This window comes from Crinia signifera, chromosome 5 (assembly GCF_055691185.1).
Source record: "Crinia signifera chromosome 5, ASM5569118v1, whole genome shotgun sequence".
NCBI lineage: Eukaryota > Metazoa > Chordata > Amphibia > Anura > Myobatrachidae > Crinia > Crinia signifera.
In genome coordinates, this window is record NC_139221.1 from 165,303,637 (window position 1) to 165,331,089 (window position 27,453).

Sequence of the window (27,453 nt, forward strand, 5' to 3'; positions counted from 1 at the left end):
TGTCGACCTTCCCCATGTCGACCTAATGCTTGTGTTGACCTAATTACCTGACCCATGTCAACCTTCAGTCATGTTGACCTTCATGCATGTCGACCTAATGCTTGTAGACCTAGTGACCTTATCCCTGAAAATCAGTAAAGCAATGTTATAAGGTTTTAAAATTGGGGCCACCATCATTATTGGGTGGACTGTGGGGACTTTTGGCTCATACTGTGTGGCATAATGTTAATTTTGGCTCAATCCGGGTGTCATAATGTGTAAGGGGCAAGTATAAGGGGTCTACTATTGTGTTGCATAACGTGTAAAAGGGGTATATGGTATGGTAGACTACACTCAAGGACCTCCTCATTTGAGTGGCCACACCCCCTTTTCTGGAGCGCGGCCCTTGTATATTTACCGGAAGTGTTGAGTGGCCTCCCTGCTGAAATAATTGCCCACACCTGCTCTTTTTGATGGACAAGTAATGTTGTCTTAACCTTTCTTTTAACATCCTTGAGGTTTTGCCAACATATAGGAGTTTAGATGGACACTGGAGTACGTATATTACGTATTTGCTGTTGCAATCCAGGTGGAATAAGCAATTAGTGCAATCTCTGGGATTGATAACATGCGTCCCAGTCATTAGGAAATGGCAGTTAGTGCAGCCAGCACTAGTCCATTTCTTGCGGACAGCCAGTTTGACACTACTGGTTTTTACTGTGAAGAGTCTGTCACCACTAATAAATCTGGGTGGTTGGGATAGTTCAGAGAATAGCACAGGATTGGTTGATATCAGTGTTCTTTAACCTTTTGTTGGATGCGGTTGGATGCCACCGTATATGTGCTGCAAAGGTTTAACCTGTTTTGTTCGGTTACCCCTGTCTTATCTCTTGCTTGGAGCATTGCATTACAATACTGCATGTTCACCTTAGACAGTGCTGTTTCAATGTCTGCTTTGTCATACCCTCTTTCCAGAAACGTACGTTTCATTGTCTCTCAGGTCCCAGGTACCTCGCCTGTATCTGAGGTGTTGTGCTCTATTTCCTCTGATTTGCCTTGATTGATTTTTTTTTGTACTCTCACGCTGATTTCACTCTTATCTCCAGTTGATCTGGCCAAGGGCGTAACTACCATAGGTGCAAGGGGGGCAGCTGCTATGGGGCCCAGAGCTGAAAGGGGCACATCTTTACAGTCTAATGCTGGCCACACATCAGACCAACTTTCATCCAAAGATCCGACTAGTTGGTTAGATGGAATAAAATTCTGGTACTGAATGGGAGCAAATGTAATTTGTAATTCAGTCATTTTCTCCAAAAATCTGGAAACGGATAAAACCTGTCACTCAGTCAAAGTAATGTAGTTGTATCTGTTTGATTTAAATAATTTCACTGAATGTTTTTGTCTATTTTCCTGGGTTTGTGAGTAAATTGCTTATTGGCATTTGCCCCCATACAGTACCATATTATTATTCCATCCAACCAAATAGTTGGATGGTTGGATGAAAGTTGGTCTGATGTGTGGCCAGCATAAGTTGTATGTGCTATGGGGCCTACGAATGTCTAGTTACGCCCCTGGATCAGGCCGTTGATTAATGCGCCGTGTGCCCTGTCCTGCTTGAATGTTTGTACACACTTCCAAATGTGATTGCTTTCATGGGATATGTAATGCATTTTCTCCAGCCTGCACTACCATGTGCAATATACAGGATTCCCCCATGCTTTGAATACTGACCAGCTACCTGGTCTTTAAGGGTCATGTGAGCGCCGCCGAGCGCTTTACTGACATCATGGGTTGTTATGGCTTTATGCAAAATAGCACCCCTGAATACTTGTCCTGTTGTCAATTGAGAATTACCTACGTGTGGCCATGATATAGAGAGCCTTTGACATATATATAACTCAGTTACCCGCTACTGTTGCAGATAGATCTCTATACTGGTGGCTCCATTCGGCTCAGCTTTTTTATACCTTGTCTCCTTGATAAAGATCCATGAAGCTGGATCGGAACGTCGGAGGAGGTATTTTTGGTCTTTAAGTATCACTTGGTATGTTTTTGCTCTTTTTTTCTCTGTTTTTGAATAAAACACGATAAGTTTATTTTATACATTGGTGAGTGCTCCATTATTCCCTCTTTATGGAATCTGGATTGTATACTTGGCACACCACAGTGTGACTTGGGGCACCCCATAACGTTACCTCAGGTGTGTGCGAGTGCAGGTACTCTGACTTTTGTGTGTGTATGTATATATATATATATATATATATATATATAACCTCCGTCGATGATTAGCATGGCTCCCCTAGATGCCGCCACCTAGTATTGCGGAGTGACGTGACCGGAAGTGACGTACAGTATGCGATCCACCGGTGCACTTCCGCACAGAGTAAGAAGACGGACGGAGTGTTAGGGTGACTGGATTACAGGATATGTTACAGGTGAGACGCAGGTGTGGCATAGTTTTGGCGGGCACCCTGTTCCCTATTTAGCCATGGGCTGGATGTAGTGTGCTTTGAGCCCTTGAAGAAAGGATCCGTCTTGAAAAAGTTGCCAGCACACAAGTGGTTACGAAACGCGTTGACGTCAGCAAACTCAGTGTGAGGTCTCCTGAATGTCTGACGATACTTAGCCAGACCATGCTACACGCTATTCACTGCGTCCTTCATTGTAACTGTTGCCGGCTCACAAGCCTTCCAGCACGGACACCATGCATTGCCCGGCTGACACTACTGGACACTCCAGGACCGGCGAAGCTTAAACAAACCTATCTACCGGCTTCCTTCCACCAACAGCCGCGCAGCTGCACAATTACTGGTGCATACTAAGGACTGGATACCGCACATATTAGGTGAGCAATTCACTACTCCTCATGCTCCCCAGCTCCACCTTACAAGGAAAATATCTATACAAACAGTGCTTATAGCGCTAATAGACTGCCTCTGACTTATTACTTGCGTGTTATGCTCACATGCTAAAAGGATTGGCTTTCTTCACCATCGTGATTTATTACTCCTTGTCATCTTAAATCTTGCAATGTGCGGACCCCATTACTAGACACTGAACTGTCAGTATTCCCGGTATTTTTTCCTTATCTAACTAATTGGAGACCTCATACTTATAATATCACTCTATTTATATTGATTATTCTTAACAACTACTACATCTTTTCTACGCATTTTTATTACTGTGTATTTTTTATCTTTCTTATTATTTTATTGTATTTATTATGTATATGAGATTGTATGATATATCTTTTAAAATTACTACTATAAAATTTGTACAATTTAAGCAGTGTGTCCAGTCATATTTACTCAGCAGATACATTTAGCAACAGATTTAACCAGCAGGACAAAGCATCACATTGTTGCATTTTCTGTCTATCTTTCTGATGAGCTCAAGTGAACTAATCTGATGCTTGCTGCAGCCGGTTAAGAAGTAATCTCAATATATATTCTTTTTTTAATATTATTTATTAAGCGCCAGGACTTTGTACTTTTGGTGCAGTTTTTACTTCATCCAAGAGGCAAAACCTCTTTTTCTCCCCTTGATGAAGGAGTCTTATTTCCGAAACAGCTGTCAGGCAGGAAGGGCCGGCGGGGGTCAGGCTGATCTGGTTACAAACTCCCTTTGAATACGATAAGTACCTGTTACCAAATAATGTGATTGTTGTCTTTTGCTATGCAATTTACATTTCAAGACTAAAAAGCCTCATTTATAAACCCAATGGTGGTGTGATGGTTCTTGTATTCTTACCAGTGATTGGATGGGACCGCGTGTGATATGACTCTTTTATGATCCAGCACCCGCAATCTCTTAAAGGAAAATTGTGCGGTTTTTCCTCAAACTACGTATATATATATATATACTGTATATATACTGTATATATATATATATATATATATATATATATAAGCAATCCAGCAGTAATAGCACTCAAGCGGCACTTTTAGCAGGTAAGAATGATTGTATAAGGATACAAGCTTCTGGGGTTTTACCCCCTTCTTCAGGTTCCAATCCTACAGCCAGGCTGTAGGATTGTAAATTGTATGATTGTAATATATATATATATATATATATATATATATATATATATATATATATATATATATATATATGCTGAATACATACAGTGCGCAATAAGTGAAGATAATAATATTAGGGAATAAATAATTCCAGAGTCTCTGAAAAAAGAGTCCAGCTCCTGTGCCTCTTTAATTGCACTCAGATCCTTAATCCGGCAGCTCTGTTCTCCTGTGTCCAAACAGGTAAGTAGATCTAAAATCAGAATAAGAACAGGCGCTCCATAGTGCAGGTAAAAGATGTATTTATTGAAGACGGGGTAACATGTATAGGGATAGGGTCACGTACCGAGACAGGCGGTATAGGGTACCGCAGACACAAACAGCATGCATATGGTGCCCAGCACCGTTAAATCCTTGGCACAGCTTCCACCACGGACTCCACAGTTCTTACTGACGTCGCTAGGCCACGCCCCAACGCGTTTCGTCATCGACTTCGTCAGAGGGCTGGCCTAGCGACGGTCAGTTGCCTCTTTTATCCTCCACCAATATACACAGGTGTCGGTAATTGCAATTTTGTTTAAATTAGCAGCATTCAAAAGAGCTTTGCCCCATAGCCTATTTTAAGCCATATCTTGTACGTACAAAACATATCATACATATAATGACAATAATCCATTAAAAATACATACATATCCATAAAAGATACAATTCAATAAAAAATGGATATAATAAGAACCATTTGGTACATTTAAACAAATATGCGTTTTATACACATATTAAGAGAAAAAATATACATAAAAAGAGTTTCTGGTATAAAAAAACATATATATATATATAAAAACAATGTTTATAAAACTGAGCACACTTTAACACACATATTCTTAGAGTGAATTGGTATTCTTTAAGTGAAAGAGACCAATTTTCTTTCACCCTTATAGGTGTCCGTACACACCATCCAATTTAAACTTTGCAAAAAATTTTTTTTTTTTTTTTTTTTAAGAAAATTTTTTTGACCAGCATTCCCCAGCATTCCCCAATCTACCAAAGAAAAAATTCAATATGAACACTTTTTAATGATCTTATGGTCTAATTAAACGGGAACTTCATGAAACATATGCAGAATATCAATCCAAGTATACCAATTACATTATATTCAAAAAATGCAAGGATTTCTTTTGCAATCAACATAGAAGCCTTTTTTCATTTTTGGGACAATATTTCATCCAGCTATGTGGGACTGCGATGGGGACGATATGTGCCCCGGGGTTCGCAAATCTCTATTTGGAGGAATGGGAACAAGAACATCTGTATACCAATAACCCCTTCGCAATAAATGTCATCAAGTATAAGCGTTATATAGACGATCTGATAGTAATATGGAAGGGCCCTGAAAGTGTGTTCCTGCAGTTTATGGAATATATACATGAAAACCAATACAATCTAAGTTTCACGTATAAATTTGATTCTATGACTATAGATTTTTTGGATTTGAACCTTAGAATTGTGGGCACAGATGTGAATAAGAGCATTGAGACAAGCACTTTCTTTAAAGCCGTGGATAGCAACAGCTATCTGAAATATGATAGCTGTCATGCAAAAAAATGGAAGTCAAATCTGCCATATTCACAGCTATTACGCTTAAGAAGAAATTGCAGTAATTTAGAATTGTTTGAACAGCAAGCATCGATATACGTGCAACGGTTCAAAGAAAAGGGGTACCCAGAGGCGTTAATTTAAAATGCTCTGTGTAAATGTAGGGGAATAGAGCGTACAAGTCTGCTACGCTATAAGGATAAAAAATCTTCAGAAAAAAATCTATTCTGCCCCTTCGTCACACAGTTTAGTGCGCAGACCAATGATGTGAGACGCATCTTAAATAAACATTGGTCCATTATAAAGATGGACCCCATCTTGAAAGATATAGTCCCGACGAACCCTGAAATTATTTTTAAGAGAGCGGATACCCTTAGAAACAAATTGTCACCAAGCTTGTTGCCCATGGTGACGGGTCCCACTGTCTCACATTTTGGTTTAGCCCCGTTTGCAGGCTTTTCGAGCTGTGGGAGATGCAAAATGTGTTCCCATAGTTTGAAAGGCTGTAAAAAAGTGATAGGCCGGGGAGGAAAAGAATTCAAAGTGAGGGGCCCCATTAATTGTAACACCACCCACGTCATATACCTCTTGAGTTGCCCATGTGGAAAAAGATATGTCGGACAAACAAAGAGGGCACTAAAAATTCATATTTTAGAACATTTTAGAAATATAAAGAATAAAATAAAAAATCACAGTGTACCTAGACATTTTTTAACATGCCAAAATGGGGAACCAGGAGGTATGCGATTTGTTGGCTTAGAGGTGGTGAATCTGGACATCAGAGGGGGTGACCGGGAAAAACAGTTACTAAAAAGGGAGTCATGGTGGATGTATCACCTGGCAACCCTGTCACCAAGTGGCCTTAACGAGGGATTGGAGATCACTCCATTCCTAGGTTGACCCACTCTGAAAATATTGAAAATATTGTCTCTCCTCTCCTTTTTTGGCTCAGTTATATTGTCCTCACCTGGTTTGGTTTTATTAAATCTGGTTTTCTGCTTATTATTATTTTCTATTATTATCTTCTAGTATGTTAACAGGTTGCATATTCCGGTTAAAAGGACGGGAGTATGCGAAACAAATAGTGATACAATGTATATCTCAGATATCTGTTTAAAAAAGGCTTCTATGTTGATTGCAAAAGAAATCCTTGCATTTTTTGAATATAATGTAATTGGTATACTTGGATTGATATTCTGCATATGTTTCATGAAGTTCCCGTTTAATAAGACCATAAGATCATTAAAAAGTGTTCATATTGAATTTTTTCTTTGGTAGATTGGGGAATGCTGGTCAAAAAAATTTTCTTCAAAAAAAAAAAAAAAAAATTTCTGCAAAGTTTAAATTGGATGGTGTGTACGGACACCTATAAGGGTGAAAGAAAATTGGTCTCTTTCACTTTAAGAATACCAATTCACTCTAAGAATATGTGTGTTAAAGTGTGCTCAGTTTTATAAACATTGTTTTTTATATATATATGTTTTTTTATACCAGAAACTCTTTTTATGTATATTTTTTCTCTTAATATGTGTATAAAACGCATATTTGTTTAAATGTACCAAATGGTTCTTATTATATCCATTTTTTATTGAATTGTATCTTTTATGAATATGTATGTATTTTTAATGGATTATTGTCATTATATGTATGATATGTTTTGTACGTACAAGATATGGCTTAAAATAGGCTATGGGGCAAAGCTCTTTTGAATGCTGCTAATTTAAACAAAATTGCAATTACCGACACCTGTGTATATTGGTGGAGGATAAAAGAGGCAACTGACCGTCGCTAGGCCAGCCCTCTGACGAAGTCGATGACGAAACGCGTTGGGGCGTGGCCTAGCGACGTCAGTAAGAACTGTGGAGTCCGTGGTGGAAGCTGTGCCAAGGATTTAACGGTGCTGGGCACCATATGCATGCTGTTTGTGTCTGCGGTACCCTATACCGCCTGTCTCGGTACGTGACCCTATCCCTATACATGTTACCCCGTCTTCAATAAATACATCTTTTACCTGCACTATGGAGCGCCTGTTCTTATTCTGATTTTATATATATATATATATATATATATATACTACAATCATACATATATATATGTATATATATATATATATGTATATATATACACCCCAGCAAGTATATGCTTTATCAATCTATTAATTGCTGCGTTGGGGACCGGAGTGCCAGAGATCAGCTGGCTGGAGTGCCGGATAATCCTGTTTGCTGTATGTATGTATATATATATATATATATATATATATATATATATATATATACAGATATAATAGATCTATCTATCTATCTATCTATCTATCTATGATACCAATTTTTGTCTTTTATTGTCAATATCTATTCATATAGATATATCCGAGCCTCGCAAGGATGGACGTCCTCTGCTATTATTACATGCTTTCAAGAGACTTTGCATGGGCTCCTGCTGTTCATACTATCATACAGCTACAAGATGCCGCTTTGATTGAAGATATGCGGGTCACTTGCGCTCCAAGCCGGGGGAAACAGGTGATCACCAGGACCGGCCCCCTTCCGCGACAAGCATGAAGTGCTGCATCATACTTAGACAGACGACTCCCCTTTCAAGAAAGGATGCCACACACGCAGGCGCACTGTGACTAATTGTTGAAAAATATGTGACCAAACTATTGGTCTGACATACTGATGTAATGAACAATTTTCTCCTTCCTTCTCTGCCCCTTTATGTTTTTTATTATTCCCAAACAGGCCAACGCACTATTATTACTATATATTTCTAAGCCGCTGAGTAGATCAACATATTTTGTCTATGGATCTTATTATTACGATATTCTTCCCTGTGTAAAAGATAGGGAGTGAAAGAAAAGAGAAAAAAGAAAAAGAAAAGAAAAAAGTGTAATGTTAAGAGGGAAAAATATAAATATAAATTATGGAAATACAACTGATGGGTTTCGAACCCAGGGCTCTGTGGTCTGGGTGACAGCAGCTCTGGGAGGTGCGCCACATAATGGCTCTATAGTAACATTGGAAATTTGCTGATGCTGATATTCGTAACTCATTCCTCTCGCCTTGCACTTAATATGATCCCTAGTAACTTAATTTCTTATTATAACATTGTGCTGTTTTTATATATAGATTTTTTGCTATAAACGGAGCCATCACTGTATTTAAACAGTCAAAATTGTTTTTTATGTGAACTATATAATTGGTATGACAAAATTATGTATTTAAACTGACTAACTATATACATATAATAGAATGAAATAAAACACCAACTAAATATACAGTTTATTGTAAAATAAAAATTATGATAGAGAGATGTGGCTGGTGGGTTTAGAACTCGGAGCTCTCTGTTTTGTGTGGCAGCGTCTCTATGAGGTGCGCCACACAACAGCCTCTTAACCATAGTAGTAATTTCCTGATATTGATATAAGTAAACTCATTCCTCTTGCTGTGCTTAGAATGTGATTCTTAGTAACTCAATCATTTATTGTAACATTGTGCTTTCTAGATCGTTTGTTACAAACAGGGATAGCACTATATCAAATCAAGTGAGAAACGTTTTTTTAATGTTAAATATATATATGTTTGAAACTTGCCAAAGCAACATTTACATATGTGGTTTGCATTGAGACAGGTGGATAGACCTGTTTAATTACTGCAGGTGATAGTGTTAATTGAAGCAATCTTCTGATTGGCTAGTGGACCTTTAAATATGGTTCTCTAAACAGAGAGAGTATTCTTCTGATGAAACCGCCACACATAACGGCGGAGAAACGCGTTAAGACTCTCTACTTTTTATCTTGAGGTGTCCAGGATTCTCTACCAATCTCTGCCTATTTAGGCATCATTGCTATTACTACGCAGAAGTAGATGTTCCAGTGATCGCACGGTAACTGGACCTATTCGTCAGCAGCAGTCAGGGTGCTCACGTCCACCCCCGGCAACCGCCGAAGCACTAAATCGGGACATTGAGGGTAATCTGCCGGGCAGCATTTTGGACTGTGTCCCTGCTCATCTAATCTGCCCACGGCAACACACCGGACATTGCCCTGTCTCGTCTACAGTGACGTGCGGTGAGGTCAGTGGTTGGTGAGGCACTGGCAGCAGCATGACTTGGTGCAGGGGAGTGGCGGGTCCAGCAAACATCAGTGGTGCCATAGCAGCCGCATCCCCTGCACCTGTGGTAGTTATGCCACTGCGCTCGACCTCCACAGTGGTACCCTTATTCGCAGTAAGCAACAGTAATACACCATATGCGCAGAATGACGCACACTAGTAATGTCCTTATCCAAATATTGCCACACAATAAAGCCACTTACACATACTGTATGACTCACTTATGAATGCATTTTTACACATTGTCACACTGTATTTATACCCGAATACATATAATTACCCCATACACAAACTGTTTGCTACACATTATTAATGCTTTTTCTCACATAAGGAACCTTTCACATATGCCCCACATTATTTATGCCATTATACACATAATGCCCATTACACATACTGTATGCCCCATATGTGTACAGGGCAATTTTGTGTACAGGCCATTAAAAATGGCCTTCAACCTGCTGTGGTCGGCGCCAACAACGGGCAACCCTTCAGTCCCTCTGCCCACATCAGATACCCCTCTGCCCACAGATTAATGCAAGGAAAGAGGAAAGATTGGAGATTGTTGGGGTGCACTCTGAAAGTCTATTCTAGGAGACATCCAACTGAAAAAATGTCACAATCTCTAAAATGTAACCTTTATTGTTATATTTAAAAAGAGGTGTATGGCTTACATCCTCTCACATAAGAAATTAGTAAAGATGTGCAAAAAGATAAGAAATTGTGGTTAAAAGTAAGGATGTGGATATTAATATTCTAGCAATATTCATATGTTGATGTCTGTGGAACCCCTATTTTATTCTCAGGGATTGTTTGCTTAACTCCCTGGGCTTGCTATAATTATTCCTAAGGCTAGTATTGATTACAATTGCAATGTCATTTCATGTGTGTTTTACTGCGGGCATTGCAACATTCGTTTGCTACTGGGTATTCAGTTTTATACAATGTTTCAATAAACTAGCTATTATCCACTACACTGCAGAGTGGCTGTATTTTCTCCTGACCTCCTATATTGGTCTCAGGCAGCGTTTGTGCAGGTGGATCTTTGGTTATTTTATTATAGCTATAAATTTGCCCATATAAACAGTGTGTGATATAATATTTATAAACTTCACAGTGAGTGAGACCTCAGTATTTTTGTGGTATTCAATTCGGTATTTATTCACAGTATTAATTTTTGATATCAAGTTCTTAATGATTTTCTGATATAGATCTGCGCTTATCTGATTGATAAGTATTACAGTGTCCCTGCTGTAACAGGCAGCCGTTTTATATTATCACTGGTGTTCTTTTCTTTGAACAGAGTGACAAAGATAAATGTGCCACTTTACAGTATACTTTTTACTGAGGTGCAGTTAGAAGCTTGGAAGCGTCTTGGTTTAGTTTATTCCAGCAGGCACATATTCAAATAACCGTTTTATAATTGATGCGATGCTGAGGTGAGGTCAATTATTTTGGTCTTAATCACAACTCTGGATTATTGTTTTAATTAATTGTATCAGCGGTGTAGGAGCCAGGGTTTTTACTTATACAGTAGCTCTATTTAATGCACTGAGCATCCACCAGATTGTACTGTGGGAACGCGCTCACTCTTTCATACATAGACAGTGCTGGGGTTTCTCTTATACCTCTCTGCCCACATCAGATCCCCCCCCCCCCCCCGCGCACTTCCCGGCTCACACTTACTGGCATCTTCGAGATAAAGGGTACCTTGCATTCCTCCCGGCTGCTGCAATGCCAGCCAGCTTTGTCCCAACTCAGCCTCCGGGCATAACTCCTGTGTTCTCCTGCTGGACGCCCCCTGCTGTGGCCCCCGTGCTTGGTGCACATAGCAAAGTTGCCCACGGGTTTTGCAGCTGCCTATCGCGGACCTGCAGGGAGGGGGGCTGGGGTGCGGAGTTCCCTGCACCCGTTGGATGGGGAAGGGGAGGTTACGGCGGATTCATCATGCGCCCGCCAGGGGAGGGGGAGATGCGGGTGTGCATGCAGCCGAAGGGTAATGAAGGGGGCAGGCGGGGGTCCGATGGTCTCATTGTGCGCCTGCCAGGGGAGGGGTAGATGTGCGGGTGTGCATGAAGCCGCCGGGTAAGGAAGGGACAGGAGGGGGGGGGGGGTTCCGATGGTCTCAACGTGCGCCTGCCAGGGGAGGGGGAGATGCGGGTGTGGATGCAGCTGCCGGGTAAGGAAGGGGGCAGGGGGGGTCCGATGGTCTCATCATGCGCCTGCCAGGGGAGGGGGGAGATGCGGGTGTCCGACCGAGCAGCCACCGGGTGGGAAGGGGGGGGGGGTTGCGGAGGTCCATGCACACACACCGGGTGGGGAAAGGTGGGGGGGGGGTTGTGAAGGACTCTACCCGGTGCAGCTGGGTTGCTTCTACTGCGCGGACCAATGGCAGCTGTCTCACTGACAGGGGCTGGGTTTCAAAGCATGTCCCTGTCACTGAGGCACCGCTATAGGTGCCGCTTATAGAGGTTTTTTAGACGGGATTTTGCAACCTGGTGCTTAGCCCTACCCCCTGGCCACCCCTCTTTCTTGAGTCTTAACATTAACAACCCGAGGCACTGCTCTAGGTGCCTCCAAAACAGTAAAGCAATAAATGATGGTGTAAAAATGAATAGATTAATATAAAGCATATACTTATGACACATAATATGTGTCATAAGTATATTCTTTGTATTATTTTGTTATGTTTATCACTAATGTCAGGGGAGGCACTGCCTCCCCTGCCTCCCCTGACTGCACGTCCCTGCTCGTCTATTTACCACGCTGCTGAGGTCAGACGGCGTTCTGAAAGCCGGCTGCTGCTCCAGCCACACTCTGTGTGGAACACAAGTGCTATTTACAACAACGAGCATAACAGCTCAAAATCGCAGGAGGAGACTAATCCCACAGGTGGAATTTTGGAGATTTGTACCCAACAATACTGCTTCAACATCGGGACCCGGTAAGCTGCTGCCTCCTGTACTTTCCACGTAACATTGTTCAAAAATTCTAATATTGTTTACAACAGTGGTACATCTGATTTAAATATATATAGCACTTGGATGTGCGATCCGGAACTCAAAACTGACTCTAAGCTGTATTTGACAGTTAAATTGCCTTTGGTGAAATACTGAATTACCAATACAATTATTGCCATAATTGGTGGGTTCAATACACACTATCCAATTATCATCAGTGTGGGACTAAGAGAGATTGGAGACTTGGACACCAACATTGGTCACTATTAGTGGATAATTGATATATGGGGTGCAACTTCTGCTCTATCTATGCACCAGAAATTCAATCGATACAATTATAGCATTGTCCCTATGGTATCATATTAATGTATTATTACTTTTTATGTAATTTTTATATTTGTGATCACTAATTTGCAGTTGATGTAAATAAAATTAATATTTTAAATTGGTGTTGCTGGTGCGCTCATTCAAAATATCTTGCCGATATCCTGTAAAGTAGTTTATTTTCTGGGGCTGACAGAGGTCCCCAATTGAGAGCAGCAAGCAACCCCTCTTTTTTGAACTATATAATTGCTTATACCATTGATTAGTGTTGTGCGCCCGATTTTTTGGTTCTCCTGCTGGCCCCTCCCCCCCTTCTGCACCTGGGAGCCGTGTGTCTAAATATATCATACGGATACCAGGAAGGCGAACGGGTGGTTTGACAGGAATACCAAATCTCTATTGTATTGCACTGTGACTAATATGACGGTGGATGTGGGGTGGGAGTGACGTCACGTATACCCTGGACACCAATAAAAAAAAAAAATTCTGTATAGATTGATTTTCTAACTTGCCTGTATATTCTAAACCAGTGTCATACCTAGGTAATGTTACGTACTCAAACATAATGAGGATTCATTTCTTAAAATTATTGTATTTGTGCCTAGACGCTTTGTAATGAATTAATTAGTGACAGGAAGTGATGTAAATCTGCCCCCTTGATAAATACCAGCTCCTACCAGTTTGTCCCCATGCCCTATGTGACGAAACATGTTGGGAAGCTTCTGAGACCTACCTCACCTCCAATACTAAGTTAAGCAATCTTTTTTACTACTTTTTTATACGTGAAATTTGATCATCCATTAACTTATTCTGCTCTTAATTATGTGTACAGTACTTTAAAAAAAATAACATTTCAGCATTTTTTTTTTTAGCTAAAATTAACTTTGGGTGATATCCTATTTTATAATCTTTCTGTATCTGTAACCGTTCCCTTGATTGTATAAAAACAAATCCTTTTTACATATACTGTATATTTAATCTGTCTCTATAACCTGAGTTAAAACACATGTCGCTGAGTTTCAAACATCTTTTATAATACAATACCTACCAAATAGACGGTCCACCACCGCCTTTCTTGGACTCGTGCTGACGCCCTGTGTTGACAGGGGGAGTGTTTTGTAGTATTAGTAATTTGATACCTTTCATCAGATTACGTAATCTGATGAATCTGATGAAGGGGATATGTTCCCGAAACGTTACTAAATGCACCTTTTCACCTGCTAACCGCCAAGTGCAGTCTCTGAGTGACGCCTATTCAGTCCACTACATTGGAGGAATACACCTTTCAGGGAAAGGCACTGGAGCATTCTACCCAGCGTTGGGGACCGGAGTGCCAGAGATCAGGCCACACACACACACACACACATACATATATATATATATATATATATATATATATATATATATATGGGAACAGGTAACCGGCACTCCAGTGAAGTAATAGTAGTAACTGAGAAAGGTGCTGAGCATGTAGAGCAGTAGAGAGGAATGGTGTGGCAGCACACCGTTCCTCTCTCTCTCTCTCTCTCTCTCTCTCTCTCTCTCTCTATATATATATATCCATCTATTCCCCGGCACTCAGTATCTGATCCATTCTCCTTGCTCCTGGTGCCATTCACAAGGGTAATAACCCCCTCAAATGCACAATCCCACAGAAAGAAGGCACTCCGGAGACTTTTAGATGAAAGTGAAAAAACGTGAAAAACTTCACTGACATTTAATTCAAAAGGTTAAGTCAACGTTTCATGGACCGCATTCACTTCCTCAGGACTGATAGTCCTGAGGAAGTGGATGCGGTCCATGAAACGTTGACTTAACCTTTGAATTAAATGTCAGTGACGTTTTTTTCACTTTCATCTAAAAGTCTCCTGAGTGCCTTCTTTCTGTGGGATTATATATATATATATATATATATATATATATATGTAAAAAATATACCCAGCGCACAAGTCCTTTAGTATTAGACAATGTAGTCCACAATGATATCCACCATGTGTGCAATTTCTTTCACGGATCCTACCAAAGATCTAGGGGTAGACACTTGCAAAAATAGATAGAGAGAAACGCACCAATGAGCCAAATATAAACAACACTTTTACTTGTTTTTATGCTCACATACATAGGGGTTTAAAATCATATGCTTGCCAGCCACATGAAACATCCAATCTCAGCACAAGATGATCTACGGTACATGCAGGAAAGGAAGCCGCTCAGCCGCCGACCAGGGACCACGGACTCAGCGCTCACTGAAGATACTTCTCCATGAAGGTAAAGGTCAGATTAGTGAAAGTATCTATAAAATTACCCCGGGAGACGTCCTTTGTCCTCCGGTTAATCCTGCATGTGCGGTTGTGTCCAGTGAGCGGTGAGCGCTGAGTCCGTGGTACTTGGTCGGCGGCTGAGCAGCTTCCTTTCCTGCATGTACCGTAGATCATCTTGTGCTGAGATCGGATGTTTCATGTGGCTGGCAAGCATATGATTTTAAACCCCTATGTATGTGAGCATAAAAACAAGTAAAAGTGTTGTTTATATTTGGCTCATTGGTGCGTTTCTCTTTATCTTTTTTTGCAAATATATATATATATATATATATATATATATATATAGGCAGGTAAACGGACCAGCACTCTCCTTAAGTTCCTTAAATGTGGCTGCGTGCCTTTGCCAGGATACATACACAGCAGGGTTTCTCCTCCTCAAAGAAAAGTTGAAACGACACGTCACTGCAGCAGATGAACAAATCTTTATTGGAGCCTCAACAGCTCGTTTCGGGGCATCAGCCCCTTTCTCAAGAGGCAAACAAAATAGTTTACAAGCAGCAAGATGCAGTGACGTGTCGTTTCAACTTTTCTTTGAGGAGGAGAAACCCTGCTGTGTATATATATATATATATATATATATATATATATATATAGTCCGGGGTGTCTCAACACCGATATAGGTGTCAAGTATCCAGCACTCTCCTATTCATAAATCCAAACAAATTTTTGTAAAATCCAAAAGTGTAATCTTTAATTGTTCACACGTGGTCACATCAGGTCAGTGTACAGGTATATATAGGGAATACGCCCCGACGTTTCGATCTTGCGATCTTTATCAAGAGGCTAAGATTCCTGTGGTTCAGCAAATTCAACTGTGGAGCAGTGAAGAAAAGCCCTGGGTGACCGGAGCAGCTGCTGCTCCGGTCACCCAGGGCTTTTCTTCACTGCTCCACAGTTGAATTTGCTGAACCACAGTTGAATTTGCTGAACCACAGGAATCTTAGCCTCTTGATAAAGATCGCAAGATCGAAACGTCGGGGCGTATTCCCTATATATACCTGTACACTGACCTGATGTGACCACGTGTGAACAATTAAAGATTACACTTTTGGATTTTACAAAAATTTGTTTGGATTTATGAATAGGAGAGTGCTGGATACTTGACACCTATATCGGTGTTGAGACACCCCGGACTATAACTGGATATTCGTATTACACGTATCTCCTTTATCTGGCACCCCGTGTTATCCTAATGTTGAAGTGCGAGTGCGGTCTCTACACGAATCTATATATATATATATATATATATATATATATATATATATATATATATATATATATATATATATATATATATATTAGCATACCTCACAACTTTTTATGTTTCAAATCATGACCTGCCGGTCTGAAAAGAGGGTGGGACTTGACCTCAGGAAAAGGGGGCATAGTCTGTTTGTAGCAATTCCTTGGGCGTGCCCAGCACTCTTCCCTAGTGACTGAGCAGCTCCCTTAGTGCCCTCCCTTGCACACTGGCCGTTTAGTCAGAGAGTAAAATAAAAACCGCAGACGTTTTTGAAAAACCGCTGACCAGGACCAGGAAAAAGCTAGGCATGGATGAGCGTTTTAGACATCAGTCCAGGCTGGATTTGCCTTTTTCCATCGCACGAGTTGTGGCCAGTTACGTGGTTAACATAGTGAGCCTGTTACAATGGCTTTTGGTCATTTTTATACAGGTGCGATGTGTACGGCTACACAACTATACACAAGGTGGGATTTCACTGTAGCAGGGCGGTGGCTTTCAGGTCTGAATTGGGCCCATGGGCTCTGAAAAACGTTCATTCCTTCAAAATGTCAGAAGGCCACACATGTGATGTGGCCATTGCCTCCATACTCCTCTCTGGTAATGTTTGTGAAATAGTAGCCCATGGGCTACTATTGAAAAATACTATCTTGATGCATGTTTTTAGATGCATGGACTGCATTACCTTATTACATTGTTACATAGTCACATAGTAGTTAAGGCTGAATAAAGATGTATGTCCATCGAGTTCAACCTTTGGTTAGAGTGTATGATCGGGATGAGGCGGAGGCTTGGCGAAGGAGAGGGAGCCTGCTGAGTTCCAACCTAGCAGTGCTGCCCGGTGCTAAACACTGCCAATCCCGAGAATTTATGGGCTTGCCAGTCTGGGCATTAACCCCTTCACGACATTTGACGTATATATACGTCATGGTCGGGAAGTACTTCCCGACCGTTGACGTATATATACGTCATGACTTCTAACTGTCACTGCGTCTAGAGACGCAGTGACAGTTAGGTGATGTCTGCTGTCCCTGACAGCAGACATCCCCCCTCGTCGCCCAGGGGGGGCAGGGGTGCCCCCCCCCGGTCGGCGATCGCTGTGATTGGCTGTTCAAATCTGAACAGTCAATCACAGCGTTTCCTGTGTTACCGGCGGCTAAGCCGCTCGGTAACACAGAAAACGGTGGTGATCGGTGCAGCACCGATCACCACCGATGTGCAGCCCCCCCCTCCCACCCGCCGGGCACTCACCCGGCAGCAGCAGCAGCAGCTCCCCCGGCTCCCCCGGTGCGCACGCAGCGCTGCCCTCCTCCCCCCTCCCTCCCGCAGCAGCAGCAGCAGCAGCAGCATCATGCTGCTAGAAAAGTTAAAATAAAATAAAAAATAAGTATTGCAAATGTATATGTATATATATATATATATATATATATATATATATATACACACACATATATATATATATATATATGTGTGTGTATATATATATGTATATATACAGATGGGGCCGGGCTCATCTTTGCAGGGGATGGCGATGGCGTCGCCATCGCCATTCCCTGCTCCCGCGCCATCTGTGTGTCGGAAGGGGACGCGCGCGCACGAGGTGCGCGCGCGTCCCCTTCCGACGGTGCTGCCCTCGGTCGCCCGGTGCCCACACCGGGCGCCCGCACCCCCCCACAGCCTCCTCGGGTCCCCCCAGCCCCCCTCGAGCGGGAGGCGGACAGTATTGTGTCCGCCTCGCCGCCCGGCCGCCCGGATACTGAGACGCGCGTGCGTGGGGGACGCACGCGCGTCTCAGTCAGATGGCGCGCCGTGTTGCTGGCGGATCGCCAGCAGCATGCTGCTGGCGATTCGCCAGCAAGCATAAGGCCTGCGCTATCTGTATATATATATATATATACACACACATTGCAGAAGGGGAGGAGTCAAGCGGGGTCAGAAGAAATCCAAGAAGAATAATTCAGAAATAATAGTCTTTAATTTATCTAATTACATTCCATCTTTGGCAGAGATGTCTGTTCTATCAAAGGGCTTGTCCTTTGTTAGAACTTTTAGACAATCAGCATTAGACTTTGAGATAGATTTGTTTAAATTTCATCGTCTATTAAAACTTAAGGATTTCTTCTCTAAACAAGCTACTACCACCACTGTAATTAATAAGTTTAAACCTGTGAGTACTTTTGAGCCCCCTGGAACCAACCCATCTATTGAGACTTTCATTAGACTGGTGAAGAGAGACTCTATGTCGTTCATCAAGACCCAAAAAATCTCTTACTCAAATTTGTCCAAAGAAGAGAACTTGGCCGTGGACTCCCTTAAAAATAACACCTCCATAGTTATACGACGTTCAGACAAAGGAGGAGGGATAGTCCTGTTGGACAAATTGGATTATATCTCTGAAATAGAGAGACAATTGGCCGATGGTGAATGCTATAAGCTTCTGAACTATGACCCCACCTACACCTATAAGAAAGAGATTGATGGGATCATCAATATAGGTGTGGCCAACAGATGGATAGACAAAAACACTGCTGAATTTTTGACACAAACTCACCCACGCATTCCGTTAATTTACAGTTTACCTAAAATCCATAAAACATTAGTGAAGCCGCCGGGAAGACCCATTATTTCTTCCTGTGGGTCTCTGTTTCAACCTGTTTCACAGTTTATCGATTTTTGGTTACAGCCTGTTGTTCAGAATATGGATTACTTTTTACAAGATTCTACTGACTTTATTAAAAAACTTGCAGGTATTGGCACCCCCCCAGAATCTAGCTTGTTAGTCACACTTGACATAACCAGTTTATACACCAACATCAAGCATGAGGATGGGATGGAGTCGGTGCGCGCCTTGCTCACGTCCAGTCCACACTATACGGGTCCACCTATTGATTTTTTGTTGTTACTCATGGATTTTGTGTTAAAAAAGAATTATTTTTTGTTCCAGAATTCTTTTTATTTACAGCTAAGAGGGACCGCTATGGGATCCAACATGGCGCCCTCTTATGCTAACCTTTTTATGAGTTTATATGAACATCAACATATTATGGCCCATCCCGTTTTTTCTAAGTTTATACACTTTTACGTTCGTTATATAGACGATTTATTTATGGTGTGGACTGGGGGTGTCGAGGCGCTTACCGACTTCATTGACATCCTCAATGCACTGGACACCACAATCAGATTCACCCTTTCTTTTAGTGCAAACATTATCAGTTATCTTGATGTATGTGTACAATGTACCAGTAGCGGATATAGTACATCTATTTTTCGCAAACCTACAGACAAAAATTCGCTCTTGGCAGCAGATTCATTTCACCCCATGCCACTCAAGAGAGGACTGCCCATGTCTCAACTGCTAAGAGTGGTCAGAATTACATCTGATGTAGACACTTTGCCTCAAGCCTTGGAGGAAATGGGGTCACGTTTTGCACAAAGAGGGTATGATGTCAAGGAAATAGAGGAAGCTGTCTCTAACTGTTTACAAATTTCCAGAGAACAAACCTTTTTGAAAAAGGATAAGATATTGGACGACAAGAGACTGATTTTTTCTTCGACGTATTCTATTGCGTCTTCACACATACGCAAAATGTTTTTGCGACATTGGCATATAGTGCAATCAGACACAACTATAGGGCAATTTTGTCAACAGATGCCACTCTTTTGTTACAAGAGGTCCCAAAATCTGAAGGACATATTGGCACCATCTGACATTGGACCGATTAAAAATAAGACCTGGCTACAGTCAAAAAATGGCGCATACAGATGTCACAGTTGTGTGAATTGCCAATTTATGAGCACTGGCGAAAACTTTACAGATGTACGCAGAAATAAGGTCTATGGGATACGTCACCATTTAACATGCGACAGCCGCTACGTTATTTATGCTATAGTTTGCCCATGCAAACTCATATATGTGGGTAAAACTATTAGACACCTGAAGGAACGTATAGCGCAACATCGCTCCTCTATCAAGAAAGCATACTCCAAGATTGACAGCAATACACCCCCAGTAGCGAGACATTATGCTACAGTTAAACATACGATACGTGAATTTACTTATATCCCCATTGACCACATAGCACCGCTGAGACGTGGAGGAGACCGAAATAAGCTGCTATTGCAGCGAGAATGTCTTTGGATCGATCGACTTGATTGCATTACACCTAATGGACTAAATGAATACCAGTCATTGCATTGTTTTATTTAAGGCGAGGTGATCTGAGAATGGTGTCCAGTCCTTAATTGATAAATTCCTTGCAGATACATATTCTTTTGGTTTAGAATGTACTGTCTCTTTAAATGTGTTGCTGTGTGTCTTTACATGTGTTTTTGGTATGTTTTTATTTTTATTTTTTTCTTATTATTTTTTGCTCATACACTAGATCTATAATGGGCTTAGGTATGATGGAATGCTACATACCACCTCAGTACCTGTTTTTGAAAATTAGCGTTTTAGGGGTAAGTAACGATATATTTTTTACTATTGATCTGGTTATTGCACTGCAACTAAAACTTTATATTCCATTAAGCCTTACTACATTATGCAATAGACCAGACCAGTTTCTGTGTTATTATACTGGCACTTATACCCCTGTCATTATTCAATGTACCGCTCACTGTTATTACTATTTATGTCTAGCAGCGGGTCTCTTTGTTGCTAGGAGACCGGATTGATACTTCCGGCTCCTAGTAGACATACGCTTATTTGTTTACATCCGCCTGCATAGCGTCAGTTCCTGTCTCTATACTGACGTGATATCCGGCCATAAGGCTGGTTGTTAAGACAATGAGGTACACTTCCTGACTGACGGAGCTGCGTGCGCCCGGGAGTCTGCAGCGAGGCAGGTGAGTAGCATTCCATTAATTAAATCCTGAACCCTATTTAAGATCTGGGAGGTTGGTTAACATTTGCCCATGACGAAGGTGCGGGACACGCACCGAAACAGCTGTCGGCGCCATGAATGTTTGCCCGGAGGGGTACTGGCTGTACTTGCACCATGCTGCCTGTTATTGATATCGACATGCTAAGTATATGCCCCTTCATGTTTTTAATATTTGTTTGATTGCACTTATGCCTTTTTTCTATACAAATAAAATCTTTTTGATACTTTTTCACTAAGATGTTGCTGGCTTCCTAATGCATGAATGCATTATAACATATATGAGCCTTGGCACTCTGAACTTATTTTAGTTAGTGTGTGCAGTTTTGGCCTCATGGTGTGAATACGTTATTGTTTTGCTAACTGGCACCACCCGATTTTTTTAACAACTGGATTGTTGTTGAATTATTGCTTTGGACTTTTTCTTTATTTTTTGTGTCCATTGGACTGCATACCTGAATCTTCTCATGGAAAGCACCACTAGTATTCACAAGGATCTAACTGAAACCAAGCGGTTTAACGCTGCTGAGATATCACGTATATTATTTGATGACACCACCACATTAGCCTTTGATGTGGATAGCCCAGCTGAAGTTTTCTCCGACTTAATAAAATTGAAAAGACGCCGTGTAGAATTACAATTGCACGGCCTCACATTGTCGCAGTATTTCAAAGAAAAACTGGTGCCTAGAGGCTTCCGCATCCGGAACCAGCCAACCATAGGGAGGTCGGATCCCAATTTTTGCAAACAGTGGTGCCAAATATTGAATGACTGTTCTTTTCAACTGATGATATTGGTCATCGAGCAAGTTAATACTGATTTGGAACTGTTAGATAAAGAGATTGACAATTGTGAGAGTTCAGGCTGTGATATACTCAAGGCTGACACCAGCACAGACTGGATGTCGAGAATTGAGGATAACTTAGCCACTTTTCGTTCAGAACTCTTGGCATTTAAAAAAACGAAATATAAAACTGTTAAAGAGGATTATAAAGATTTACGAGTGTACAACTGGCTTCAAGGAAGTGACGCTAGACAACCCTGGAGGGGTGCCAATAGAGCCAGACGAGGGCGTGTCAGTAAAGAGTTTTCAGAATTAGACACTAACACTTCAGCTAGTGATTCAGATCAGTCCCGGTCTAGGACTTTTTTAGGGAAAGGGACGGCCAAAAAGAAAAATCAAAAAGGTATAAACCTTGCAGAAGGGGAGGAGTCAAGCGGGGTCAGAAGAAATCCAAGAAGAATAATTCAGAAATAATAGTCTTTAATTTATCTAATTACATTCCATCTTTGGCAGAGATGTCTGTTCTATCAAAGGGCTTGTCCTTTGTTAGAACTTTTAGACAATCAGCATTAGACTTTGAGATAGATTTGTTTAAATTTCATCGTCTATTAAAACTTAAGGATTTCTTCTCTAAACAAGCTACTACCACCACTGTAATTAATAAGTTTAAACCTGTGAGTACTTTTGAGCCCCCTGGAACCAACCCATCTATTGAGACTTTCATTAGACTGGTGAAGAGAGACTCTATGTCGTTCATCAAGACCCAAAAAATCTCTTACTCAAATTTGTCCAAAGAAGAGAACTTGGCCGTGGACTCCCTTAAAAATAACACCTCCATAGTTATACGACGTTCAGACAAAGGAGGAGGGATAGTCCTGTTGGACAAATTGGATTATATCTCTGAAATAGAGAGACAATTGGCCGATGGTGAATGCTATAAGCTTCTGAACTATGACCCCACCTACACCTATAAGAAAGAGATTGATGGGATCATCAATATAGGTGTGGCCAACAGATGGATAGACAAAAACACTGCTGAATTTTTGACACAAACTCACCCACGCATTCCGTTAATTTACGTTTTACCTAAAATCCATAAAACATTAGTGAAGCCGCCGGGAAGACCCATTATTTCTTCCTGTGGGTCCCTGTTTCAACCTGTTTCACAGTTTATCGATTTTTGGTTACAGCCTGTTGTTCAGAATATGGATTACTTTTTACAAGATTCTACTGACTTTATTAAAAAACTTGCAGGTATTGGCACCCCCCCAGAATCTAGCTTGTTAGTCACACTTGACATAACCAGTTTATACACCAACATCAAGCATGAGGATGGGATGGAGTCGGTGCGCGCCTTGCTCACGTCCAGTCCACACTATACGGGTCCACCTATTGATTTTTTGTTGTTACTCATGGATTTTGTGTTAAAAAAGAATTATTTTTTGTTCCAGAATTCTTTTTATTTACAGCTAAGAGGGACCGCTATGGGATCCAACATGGCGCCCTCTTATGCTAACCTTTTTATGAGTTTATATGAACATCAACATATTATGGCCCATCCCGTTTTTTCTAAGTTTATACACTTTTACGTTCGTTATATAGACGATTTATTTATGGTGTGGACTGGGGGTGTCGAGGCGCTTACCGACTTCATTGACATCCTCAATGCACTGGACACCACAATCAGATTCACCCTTTCTTTTAGTGCAAACATTATCAGTTATCTTGATGTATGTGTACAATGTACCAGTAGCGGATATAGTACATCTATTTTTCGCAAACCTACAGACAAAAATTCGCTCTTGGCAGCAGATTCATTTCACCCCATGCCACTCAAGAGAGGACTGCCCATGTCTCAACTGCTAAGAGTGGTCAGAATTACATCTGATGTAGACACTTTGCCTCAAGCCTTGGAGGAAATGGGGTCACGTTTTGCACAAAGAGGGTATGATGTCAAGGAAATAGAGGAAGCTGTCTCTAACTGTTTACAAATTTCCAGAGAACAAACCTTTTTGAAAAAGGATAAGATATTGGACGACAAGAGACTGATTTTTTCTTCGACGTATTCTATTGCGTCTTCACACATACGCAAAATGTTTTTGCGACATTGGCATATAGTGCAATCAGACACAACTATAGGGCAATTTTGTCAACAGATGCCACTCTTTTGTTACAAGAGGTCCCAAAATCTGAAGGACATATTGGCACCATCTGACATTGGACCGATTAAAAATAAGACCTGGCTACAGTCAAAAAATGGCGCATACAGATGTCACAGTTGTGTGAATTGCCAATTTATGAGCACTGGCGAAAACTTTACAGATGTACGCAGAAATAAGGTCTATGGGATACGTCACCATTTAACATGCGACAGCCGCTACGTTATTTATGCTATAGTTTGCCCATGCAAACTCATATATGTGGGTAAAACTATTAGACACCTGAAGGAACGTATAGCGCAACATCGCTCCTCTATCAAGAAAGCATACTCCAAGATTGACAGCAATACACCCCCAGTAGCGAGACATTATGCTACAGTTAAACATACGATACGTGAATTTACTTATATCCCCATTGACCACATAGCACCGCTGAGACGTGGAGGAGACCGAAATAAGCTGCTATTGCAGCGAGAATGTCTTTGGATCGATCGACTTGATTGCATTACACCTAATGGACTAAATGAATACCAGTCATTGCATTGTTTTATTTAAGGCGAGGTGATCTGAGAATGGTGTCCAGTCCTTAATTGATAAATTCCTTGCAGATACATATTCTTTTGGTTTAGAATGTACTGTCTCTTTAAATGTGTTGCTGTGTGTCTTTACATGTGTTTTTGGTATGTTTTTATTTTTATTTTTTTCTTATTATTTTTTGCTCATACACTAGATCTATAATGGGCTTAGGTATGATGGAATGCTACATACCACCTCAGTACCTGTTTTTGAAAATTAGCGTTTTAGGGGTAAGTAACGATATATTTTTTACTATTGATCTGGTTATTGCACTGCAACTAAAACTTTATATTCCATTAAGCCTTACTACATTATGCAATAGACCAGACCAGTTTCTGTGTTATTATACTGGCACTTATACCCCTGTCATTATTCAATGTACCGCTCACTGTTATTACTATTTATGTCTAGCAGCGGGTCTCTTTGTTGCTAGGAGACCGGATTGATACTTCCGGCTCCTAGTAGACATACGCTTATTTGTTTACATCCGCCTGCATAGCGTCAGTTCCTGTCTCTATACTGACGTGATATCCGGCCATAAGGCTGGTTGTCAAGACAATGAGGTACACTTCCTGACTGACGGAGCTGCGTGCGCCCGGGAGTCTGCAGCGAGGCAGGTGAGTAGCATTCCATTAATTAAATCCTGAACCCTATTTAAGATCTGGGAGGTTGGTTAACATTTGCCCATGACGAAGGTGCGGGACACGCACCGAAACAGCTGTCGGCGCCATGAATGTTTGCCCGGAGGGGTACTGGCTGTACTTGCACCATGCTGCCTGTTATTGATATCGACATGCTAAGTATATGCCCCTTCATGTTTTTAATATTTGTTTGATTGCACTTATGCCTTTTTTCTATACAAATAAAATCTTTTTGATACTTTTTCACTAAGATGTTGCTGGCTTCCTAATGCATGAACACACACATATATATATATATATATATATATATATATGTGTGTGTGTGTGTGTGTGTATACCGCACCGATCACCAACGATCGCCAGCCCCCCCCCCCCCACCCGGCAGCCCCCCTCCCTCCCACCCACCCGGCTGCCGCAGCGCCAGCACCCCTCCCACCCCCCCGCCAGCCGCAGCGCCAGCCCCCCTCCCAAAGCTGGTGACCAAAATGGGGTCACTTGTGGGGGGGTTCCACTGTATTGGTGCTTCGGGGGTCTTGCTAATGCGACATAGCACCCACCATTCATTCCACCACCAAAAATCACTCCTTCCCTTCTGAGTCCTGCCATGCACCCAACTGGTAATTTTTGGTCACATGTGAGGCATTGCCGTACTCGGGAGAAATTGGGGCACAGATTTTGGGGTGCTTTGTCTCCTTCATTCCTTGTGAAAATTAAAAATTTTGAGCCAGAACTGCATTTTTGTGTAAAAAATTAAATTTTTTTACACAAAAATGCAGATCTGGCTCAAAATTTTTCATTTTCACAAGGAATGAAGGAGACAAAGCACCCCAAAATCTGTGCCCCAATTTCTCCCGGGTACGGCAATGCCTCACATGTGACCAAAAAATACCAGTTGGGTGCATGGCAGGACTCAGAAGGGAAGGAGTGATTTTTGGATTTTGCAGCACAGATTCTGGTTGAATGACCCCTGAAACACCCATACAGTGGAACCCCCCCACAAGTGACCCCATTTTGCAAACTACACCCCTCAGGGAATTCATCTAGGGGTATAGAGTACATTTCAAACCCCCCGAGGTTTCACCAATTTTGATACAACTGAGCTGTGAAAATGAAAAATTATTTTTTTTCATTTTCACTGCCCAGTTGTACCACAATTGGTGAAACCCCTGGGGGTTTGAAATGTACTCTATACCCCTAGATGAATTCCCTGAGGGGTGTAGTTTGCAAAATGGGGTCACTTGTGGGGGGGTTCCTAACTTTTAGGATCTTATGGTGCCTAGAAACCTACATGGTGCCTAAAAAATAATCTCATAAAAAGGAGGCTCCAAAATCAAGTAGGTGCTCCTTCTATTATGAAGCCTGTGGTTTGGTCACCGTGCACACTAGGGCCACATATAGGATATTTATGAAAACCAAAGAATTGGGGGAATCAATTTTTAGTCACATTTCTCTAGTAAAATGTACTGTGTTCCTTAGAAAAATGTATTAAAATTGCAAATCTGCAAAAAAAAAGAAATTTTGAAATTTCACCTACACTTTGTTTTAATTCCTGTGAAACACCTAAAGGGTTAACAAACTTCCAAAATGCTGTTTTGAATACTGTGAGGGGTGCAGTTTTTGAAATGGCATCATTTATGGGGGTGTCTCACATACAAGTCCCTCAAAGTCACATCAAAACTGACCTGGTCCCTAAAAAAATCAGAGTTTGAAATTTTCTTGAAAATTTGAGAATTTGCTATTCATATTTTAAGCCTCCTAGTGTCCAAAAAAATGAAAAGGAGGTTGAAATAATGATGGCAACATAAAGTATACATATGGTCTATGTTAGTTATTAACTATTTTGAGTGGTAAGATTATTTGTCTCACAAGC

The 27,453-nt window shown here is 41.2% G+C and overlaps 1 protein-coding gene across 1 annotated transcript in view; it reads right to left on the reverse strand.

Annotated features, from left to right (window-relative positions):
• ANKRD33B (ankyrin repeat domain 33B) overlaps positions 1–27,453 on the reverse strand; it is a 120,788-nt gene that overhangs the window by 1,424 nt on the left and 91,911 nt on the right. The gene's annotated exons all lie outside the window — the stretch shown is intronic.